The sequence below is a fragment of the Capra hircus genome, chromosome 20 (assembly GCF_001704415.2).
Source record: "Capra hircus breed San Clemente chromosome 20, ASM170441v1, whole genome shotgun sequence".
Classification (NCBI taxonomy): Eukaryota; Metazoa; Chordata; class Mammalia; order Artiodactyla; family Bovidae; genus Capra; species Capra hircus.
Window position 1 is genome coordinate 37,129,494 of NC_030827.1, and position 10,584 is coordinate 37,140,077.

Genomic DNA, 10,584 nt, shown 5'->3' on the forward strand with positions numbered 1-10,584 from the left:
CACAGAACTGGATATGAGCAGCTCAACTCTCGTCCAAGGACACACAGGGAGCCCCCACACGAGGCCTTACAGAGTCTGGTCAATGCTTAGCATCCTACACTTCGACCTCTGCCTCCTCAGCTTAGTGGGACCGCTGTGGTCTCCTTGGACATAACTTGTTATGCTGGAGTCGTGACGATACACCTAACAAGCCAAGCACTGGTGAGACTTACCTTGCGAGCCTCTCTTCCCTCGGGGATCACCGTCTCTTGCTGCATGCTGTCCAGTGTCTAAAAGCAGCTGCCTCACATATACTTTGTCCAGTTTTATGGTTAAAGCAGCAAGGCTAGTCCTGTATCGATTACCCTGTCATAGCTAGAAGTGGACGTCTTCTCTGGTCTCGGAGAACTTTGCATACAGCAAACCTGAAAGAGGACTGAAGGGGGGTAGAACATGTCAGCAGAGGACCGATGGCCCTAGGCAGTCTTCAGCATCTAGCTTGAATATGTTCTTTTGGTCTTCAGAAAACTGCAGTGTAATTCATGTGCCTGACACAGAGAAAACATCCTTCCAAGGAAGGGTCTAGACTGTGTACCTTCCAAACATAGGTTAAAAGAAAGTTTCCACATCTAGATTTTAGCACTTGGCCATACTTGGGGTTACCTCAGTTATCAAAAGGATTCCTAACTTCTCAAAACAAAATCATTTTGCTCACATTTTTATTAGAAAATATGTTATACAGCATTTAATAGCATACATCACTAAACCAAAGCCACATCTGAGTGTCCTACTCTATTCTGGCTGAGTTCAGAATCTAAACAAAGGAAGCTCAAACACAAGACTTCTGCCAAGAAATTACATCCATGGACCTGGGTGAATATCACTGACTTCAGCCTTACCTTCCTACTGCAGCTCCTGTTGTTTCTAGCCCTAGTGTATGCTCACATATTTGATGGCTTCATGAAAAGCCATTATAGCTTAAACCTTTTTTCATTTCCCAGCAACTCAAGTAATATGTTTGTGTCTTGTTTAGCTTTTCTATAAGAAGCCAATCCTTGGAGCTTGCTGAAGAAATAGGAGAGACAGGAATGGTATAGAAGTCACACTGGTAGCCCTCCAGAACTCCACCATCCTTTAGGCATTGCTCATATACTGACCCTTCATGTGTGTTCAGCATCTAGACTGTGACTTTGTGTCATTAAGGAGAACCTAACAGAAACTAATGCTTTCATTTTCATAAAGATTTAATCTGGGGAACATGTGAGAAGAAAAGAACCCTTGTTAGGTAGGGTTGGTGTATATGAACTATGGAATGAGGTTTGTGACATTGTAAAGGAGACAGAGATCAAGACCATCCCCATGCAAAAGAAATGCAAAAAAGCAAAATGGCTGTCTGCGGAGGCCTTACAAATAGCTGTGAAAAGAAGAGAAGCAAAAAGCAAAGGAGAAAAGGAAAGATATAAGCATCTGAATGCAGAGTTCCAAAGAATAGCAAGAAGAGATAAGAAAGCCTTCTTCAGTGATCAATGCAAAGAAATAGAGGAAAAGAACAGAATGGGAAAGACTAGAGATCTCTTCAAGAAAATTAGAGATACCAAGGGAACATTTCATGCAAAGATGGGCTCGATAAAGGACAGAAATGGTCTGGACCTAACAGAAGCAGAAGATATTAAGAGGTAGCAAGAATACACAGAAGAACTGTACAAAAGAGATCTTCACGACCCAGATAATCACGATGGTGTGATCACTAGTCTAGAGCCAGACATCCTGGAATGTGAAGTCAAGTGGGCCTTAGAAACATCACTGTGAACAAAGCCAGTGGAGGTGACGGAATTCCAGTGGAGCTATTTCAAATCCTGAAAGATGATGCTGTGAAAGTGCTACACTCAATATGCCAGCAAGTTTGGAAAACTCAGCAGTGGCCACAGGACTGGAAAAGGTCTGTTTTCATTCCAATCCCAAAGAAAGGTAATGCCAAAGAATGCTCAAACTACCAAACAATTGCACTCATCTCACACGCTAGTAAAGTAATGCTCAAAATTCTCCAAGCCAGGCTTCAACAATATGTGAACCATGAACTTCCTGATGTTCAAGCTGGTTTTAGAAAAGGCAGAGGAACCAGCGATCAAATTGCCAGCATCCACTGGATCATGGAAAAAGCAAGAGAGTTCCAGAAAAACATCTATTTTTGCTTTATTGACTATTCCAAAGCCTTTGACTGTGTGGATCACAATCAACTGTGGAAAATTCTGAGAGAGATGCAAATACCAGACCACCTGACCTGCCTCTTGAGAAACCTATATGCAGGTCAGGAAGCAACAGTTAGAACTGGACATGGAACAACAGACTGGTTCCAAATAGGAAAAGGAGTTCGTCAAGGCTGTATATTGTCACCCTGCTTATTTAACTTCTATGCAGAGTACATCATGAGAAATGCTGGACTGGAAGAAACACAAGCTGGAATCAAGATTGCCGGGAGAAATATCAATCACCTCAGATATGCAGATGACACCACCCTTATGGCAGAAAGTGAAGAGGCACTAAAAAGCCTCTTGATGAAAGTGAAAGAGGAGAGCTAAAAAGTTGGCTTAAAGCTCAACATTCAGAAAACTAAGATCATGGCATCCGGTCCCTCACTTCATGGGAAACAGATGGGGTAACAGTGGGAACTGTGGCAGACTTTATTTTGGGGGGCTCCAAAATCACTGCAGATGGCGATTGCAACCATGAAATTAAAAGACTCCTTGAAAGAGAAGTTATGACCAACCTAGATAGTATATTCAAAAGCAGAGACATTACTTTGCCAACAAAGGTCCGTCTAGTCAAGGCTATGGTTTTTCCTGTGGTCATGTATGGATGTGAGAGTTGGACTGTGAAGAAGGCTGAGTACCAAAGAATTGATGCTTTTGAGCTGTAATGTTGGAGAAGAGTCTTGAGAGTCCCTTGGACTTCAAGGAGATCCAACCAGTCCATTCTGAAGGAGATCAGCCCTGGGATTTCTTTGGAAGGAATGATGCTGAAGCTGAAACTCCAGTACTTGGCCACCTCATGCGAAGAGTTGACACATTGGAAAAGACTCTGATGCTGGGAGGGATTGGGGGCAGGAGGAGAAGGGGACGACAAAGGATGAGATGGCTGGATGGCATCACTGACTCGACTGACGTGAGTCTGAATGAACTCCGGGAGGTGGTGATGGACAGGGAGGCCTGGCGTGCTACAATTCATGGGGTCGCAAAGAGTCGGACACGACTGTGCGACTGAACTGATACATGTATTTACCAAGTGTATGTGTGGCTTCATTGTCTTTGTCCCTACTCTTGACTCTTGATGAGTGATGGGTAGTGGTTTCTCATTCAGGCAGGAAGCTAAGTAGATTCTGTGTTTGCCTTGCAGAATACTCCACCAGCAGATGGATATATGTCTAGATTTGGGGCAAATGGCAGCAAGCTTGATTGTGATTGCAGGTCCATGCTACAGTATCTCTACCCTGGCTCTACTGACAATAAAGCTGTTAATTTTATCTCCATCTGTCTGACTTCAGTTTGTAATTCTTATCAGAATTCCAAGGAGTGAGGGAATGTGATTTTTCAACCTCCTTAAATCTGAACATAGGATGCATTGGCTGTGTCTTGAGCTCAGGGCACCAAATGGCAACTGAGAAGTCTACTTTTTAATCTGATAGATTTATATGAGATGTTGCATTCACAGAATAAGAACAAGTTACTGTATGAAAGAGGCAACCAGAGAACAAGAAACTCTGAAAGTTAAAATACAGCTGAAATTAAAAAGTTTATAGGAGAGTTAGAAGATAAAGTTGAAAAATTCTCAAATATAGCATCAAAAGACCCAAGAAAAGAGCAAAAAACATAACTGAGGAGATGAGCCCAGGAAGAATAACATCTAACAAATTACAGAGAAAGAAACTAAAGGGAAAGAAATTATCAAAGAAAATTCTCCATAGCTAGAACACAGATCAAAAGTCTATAACATACCCTGAAAAGTGAATTTTTAGAGATCCACCAAGAAACATCACTTACTCCAGTACTTTGGCCACCTCATGCGAAAAGTTGACTCATTGGAAAAGACTCTGATGCTGGGAGGGATTGGGGGCAGGAAGAAAAGGGGATGACAGAGGATGAGATGGCTGGATGGCATCACCGACTCGATGGACGTGAGTTTGAGTGAACTCCGGGAGTTGGTGATGGACAGGGAGGCCTGGCATGCTGCTATTCATGGGGTCAAAAGAGTCGGACACGACTGAGCGACTGAACTGAACTGAACTGAAGGAACATCACAGTGAAATTTCACAATATGAGAAATACAGAAAATATCCCAAGTTTCTAGAAAGGGAAAGCAAAGATCATATACAAAGGAACAATAAATCTGTATGGTAGCAGCCCTCTTAACACCAACATGTTAGATTATGGTGAAAATATTTTTGAAGGGAAAAATTTCAATTTAGAATTTTAGAGCCAGTTATCAACCATGAGGTGAGAATAAACATTTTCAATCATTCAATGATTCAAAAATTTTGTTCCTATGTGTCTGTTTTTAGGAAACTACTGCAGGATAAACTCAAGCAAACAACATTTTTAAGCAAAAAGGAGAAAAGTTCAGGTTCCAGTCACAGGTCCTGGATCCAACCAGAACAGGGGTAGGAAAAGTCTACCCCTAGGTAGAACACTTTGGCAGCAGTCCTGAAAAATCAGTCCAGATAGGTGCAAAGGTAAGAATAGCTCCAGGAAGGCATTTCTTGATGGAGATATGTGCGAGGGGCAGCGGGGAGAAGACCCAAAGGAATGATCTGAACGACCATTCTATGTGGAAATTATGTAAGTTAAACAGTAAAGCAACCTCACTAAAGGGAAAACAAGGAAATAAAGGAAATGCATTCATAGTAAACTAAACATTAGTTCTGATTGAATAACATTTACATAGTTTTATATTACAGAAATGCTCATTAAATATAGTTATATCCATATTGGGAGGAGGGGGAATAAGCCTGAGAGCCAAGTCTCTATCATAAAAAGTCAATAGATCATAATAATATCTAAGGAGGAGACTGAATTAATAAATTACAATAGTATATTCTTGAAATACGCATTCAGCTATTCAGAGATCAGAGTGGTTGCCTGAATTAACAAGGGATTCTTTCTTTAAATTTAATCAGAAAAAAACCCTAAATAATAGAAACTTTATTATATTAAAAGCCTGCCTCATTAACATTTTTATCTTAGAATTGATTTTAAAGATTCAGTGGACAGTTTTAAGCCAAGAAGAAATGCAAGACTATTCTCTCTTCTTTGGCTCCTTTCCACACTTCAGATCACGGTAATTCCTCATGGGCTTCCTCCCGATGAAGCAGGGTAAGTCATGTTGTCTTTTATGTGGTTCTCTACCTTCACTCACTAAATCTTACTAAGGAAATTCACACCTGTTCTCTCCTCATTACAATTTTAAGCACTGGCCACTATTTTAGCCAACCAAAGCTATATGATTAATTTAAACATCCTAATCAGTTCTGCAAATATATTAGGCCAGTTCTCTCCTTCCACTATTGGAGAAGGGAATGGCAAATTACTTCAGCATTCTTACCTTGAGAGCCCCATGAACAGCATGAAAAGGCAAAAGGATATGACACTGAAAGATGAACCTCTAGGTCACAAAAAAGTTGGATACGACTGAACGGCTGAACAACTCCCGCTGCCACCGCCCCAGCTGGAGTTGTCATCATCTTCCGCAGAGCATTCTGGCTCCCCTCTTACCACTGTCAGCGCTCATACAGTATTGTAAAGTAAAATAAAGTAAAAATAATAATTTAAAAAAATAAAAAATAAAAACATAAAAAAAAAGAAAAGGCAAGTCTGACTTCACAAATGCTAATCCCTGCTCCACTTCCCACCTACCTTAATGGCTCCCCGTTGCTCACAGGACATCCTAAACATGGCCTACAGAGGGACGATTTGTCCCATTTATTTCATCAACATCATCATCCTACTCATTTTTTCTCTGTCATTCACAAGAACTGCGAAGCTTTTGAAACCAATATGCTTTCTTCAGGCCCTTTGCATATGCTGTGTAGTAAATTTGGGATTCTTCTTGCATCCCCTTCATCTTTTTTTTTTTTTCCTCAGACTTTAGAGTTCAACCATCATGTCCCTAAGGGATGAACTGCTGAAAACAAAAAAAATTTTCCTTTTATCAACGGTTCAACCAACATTATTTGGTATCTGTAATACCAGTTGCATATTAGGCTTTATCTAAGGATTAGTTTCAGTTGGAGAAGGAAGCCTTTCTGGTCTCCCCCAGCCCTCCAGATTATTTCAGTGCTACATACTCTCATAATTTGTTATTTTTCCTTTTAAGCACTCATTTCAACTGTAATTTAATGACTGTACAATTGTGTGCTTTGTGGTTCATTTCCTATTTCTCCCACTAGAACACAAGCTTGTTGCCAATGGGTCCAGTACCGTTGATTGCTTGCGGCAGGGCACTCAGCAAATACTTGTCAAATGACTAAATTAGCAAAAACTAATGAACCAGTGTTAATACCAAGTTATCTCTGAGACAAACAGTATGACAGGAAAGAGTTAGAATCCAGTGATTTAAGTTCAGGCAAGGAGTGTAGAATGTAGCCTGCGATTCCTGCATCTCTCCAATACCCAGCTGCCCCTCTTCACTGGACTCATCCATTCCTACATTCACACTCTGCACCTGGTTTCCAGAGCTACTCTGTATCCTCTCTGGCTCCATCACTTTCAGTCTGCCACCCTCCTTTTACTTGCTCCTCCACTTCATGGAGACCTCTGAACTTTGATCCATTTTCTCTCAACCTACCTCTTTGACTATACCGCCAACAAACTCACACTCCTGGCTCACTGATTAATCACTTCCGCTGTACAGCTGAGGAATGCTGGAGAAAAACAATGCAATTTGGCATATTCACAATCCTCCATGTGGTAGCCAGTGAGTGATCTTTTTAAACTACTACCCTGAGGATATTTATTCTAAGCCCTTCCAAACTTTTAAACTGGTGCTCTTCCCAATCTCGTTTGTTTTTCAACTCAACCACAATCTGGCTTTGCTCTCATCCTCTCTGAATCAACTCTCCCTAGAGCTTTCTATTTACATCCTGAATGATGGGATCAAGTGTTTCTCAGTCTGTTTTACTGTGGCACTTCAAGTGTTGCTCTCCACCTTCCTGAAACTCTTAATTCCTTAGTTCTGGATTGCTTCCAGACTCCTCTGGTCATTTCTTCTGTCTCCATTTCAACTGCATTTTTTGTTTGTTTGTTTGCTGCATCTTATGTGTTGGTCGTCTCCAAGGTTCTTCTTTGGCTGTGCACTGCTTACTGCAACTCACATGGCTGATGAGTCCCAAACGTAGCCCCTGCCCAAACTTTCCCCCAAAAGTGTCCTGCTTGTGTATATTCCCACCTTCTGGACATCACCTGAACATCTGATAGGCACTCACTTACAACATATTTAAAATCAACCTAGTCATCTAAAGTAGAAACCCTGACAGCTATTCCAGATGGCTGTCTTTACCGCATCAGTCAGCTGTTGAGTTTTGCTGTTTTTGTTCCTGAATACATCTGCATTCTTCAGTCTTCTTTATCCCTACTACCATCATTGTCCTAGTTCAGGCTCTCACTGTCACTGAGAGGATATTGCATGCGTGTCCTCTTCTTGACACCCTCAAATTTATCCTCTAGTAGCAGCCAGAGTGAGCTTTTAGTAGTCCCTAGCTTGAGGTCCTTCCACTGCCTACACATTTAAATTCTCAAAATTGTATACTTATCTCTATTTCTATAACTTCATCTTTTGATATTTTACTATCAACACCCTGTGATGCTCACACTTTAGGTTTCCACCTAACCTGGCTAAGTGATTTTATTTACGAAACTTCAAACATACATGGCTTCAGACTGTTTTCTGACTTCTCACCAATCCAAGTTTTAGTCTTCTGCATCACACTAGGTAATGCAAAAAATAATTAAAAACAGAACAGAAAATATCACATCTTACTATATCCATTTATCTAGCAGGATGGTAGGCATCTCCAAAGTTATTAAGTCATCAAGAAGCCTACCTTCAGATCTTACTGGGTGACAGAAGAATGGCCTTACAGATGAAGTCTTTCTCAGTATCTGATCTAGGAAATAAGAGCCCCAAGTGTTGCTCACGGTTGGCTCTAAGTAGGTATGTAGCTTATAGATAACACATCGCCTCTTTTGAGTTTCAATTTCACCTTCTTAAAAAGAATTTGAAATAGAAAAATCTTCTAATTTATAATCCGCGAATTTTCAAGTCAGGGCATTTGTACATAGACCTAGGTGGGATGACCATGAATCCTTAGAAATTGCATGCACAAATTCGGATATTAATTTGTTCAGTTTTCTAAGGAGAGAGTTCATGGTTTTCATCATGTTCTTCTCAAAGAAGTTTATGAATTACAAAGTAGTTAAGAACATTTAAAGGATTCCTCAGATCCTTCATACTGTATAACTAAATGTTTTAAAAACTATGAAATGTGCATATTCACTGTTCATTTTAGCTTTTACAGCAAATTGAGACTATAATTACTTTTCTTTTTCTTTGTTCCGCAATCTAATGAGAAGCCTAAATTATAATTCTAGGTGAGTTATGGTCAAGCAAAGCTTACACTGACACATATTAGTAGAAAAAGGCTAATGTCAGAGATGAAGATCTTAGAACTATTTGACAAATTAACACAAAAATAACTTTTCATTTCTAAGGTTCTGCATACCTGAGATTAAATAATGACTGAAAAAAGTCACAAACACAGACAAAATTCCATTCAGCAAAAACTGTAATGTCTTTTAATTATATAGTAAAAATATACTTCTTTTTTTTTTTTACAAAACAAACAAACAACAGTGTGGTCACTTACCTAGAGCCAGACATCCTGGAATGGGAAGTCAAGTGGGCCTTAGGAGGAAGTATTACTACAAACAAAGCTAGTGGAGGTGACAATTTCAGCTGAGCTATTTCAAATCCTAAAAGATGATACTGTTAAAGTGCTCAATATATCAATAAATTTGGAAAACTCAGCAGTGGCCACAGGACTGGAAAAGGTCCATTTTCATTCCAATCCCAAAGAAAGGCAATGCCAAAGAATGCTCAAACTACTGCACATTTGCACTCATTTCACAGCCAGCATGGTAATGCTCAAAATACTTCAAGCTAGGCTTCAACAGAACGTGAACTGAGAACTTCCAGATGTTCAAGCTAGATTTAGAAAAGGCAGAGGAACCAGAGATCAAATGGGCAACATCCATTGGATCATAGAAAGAATTCCAGAAGAACACCTACTTCTGCTTCACTGACTCTGCTAAAGCCTTTAACTGTGTAGATTAAAATAAACTGTGGAAAATTCTTCAAGAGCAGGGAATACCAGACCACCTTACCTGCCTGTTAAGAAACCTCTATGCAGGTCAAGAAGCAACAGTTTGAACCGGACATGAGCAGACTGGTTCCAAGTTGGGAAAGGAGTACGTCAAGGCTGTATATTGTCACCCTGCTTATTTAACTTACATGTAGAGTACATCATGCAAAATGCCGGGTTGGATGAATCACAATTGCTGGGAGAAATATAAATAACCTCAGATATGTAGATGGCATCATCCTAACACCAAAAAAGAAAGAGGAACTAAAAGAGCCTCTTGACAAAGGTGCAAGAGTAGTAAAAGGCTGGCTTAGAACTCAACATTCAAAAACAAGGATCATGACATCCAGTCGCATCACTTCATGGCAACAGATGGGGAAAAAACGGAAACAGTGACAGACTTTATTTTCTTGGGCTCCAAAATCACTAAGGACAGTGACTGCAGCCACGAAATTCACACACTTTACTCCAGTATTCTGGCCTAGAGAATTCCACGGACTGTATAGTTCATGGGGTCACAGAGTCAGACACAACTGAGCGACATTCACAATTCACGGCTCCTTGAAAGACAAGCTACGACAAACCTAGACAGCATATTAAAAAGCAGAGATATCATTTTTGTGGACAAATGTCCATCTAGTCAAAGCTATGGTTTTTCTAGTGGTCATGTACGGATGTGTGAGTTGGATATAAAGAAGGCTGAGTGCTGAAGAATCGATGCTTTCAAACTGTGGTGCTGAAGACTCTTTGAGAGTCCCTTGGACAGCAGGGAGATAAAGCCAGTCAATCCTAAAGGAAATCAACCCTGAATATTCATTTGAAGGACTGATACTGAAGCTCCAATACTTTGGCCATCTGATGCAAAGAGCTAACTCATTGGAAAAGACCTCGGAAAGACTGAAGGCAGAAGGGGACGACAGAGGATGAGATGGTTAGGTGGCATCATTGACTCAATGGACACGGGTTTGAGCAAATTCTGGGAGTGAAGGACAGGGAATCCTAGTGTGCTGCAGTCCATGGGGTTGCACAGTTAAACATGACTGAGCGACTGAACCACAATAACATAGCCTGTGAATCCATTTATTTCAAGCAATAATTAGTATAAAGTTTCTGACTAACAGAGGAGCTATAATCCCAGAGTATCCTCTGTTATCTATTTAAACTTGTTTCCTTTCTTCAGGTCTTCATCTCCAATT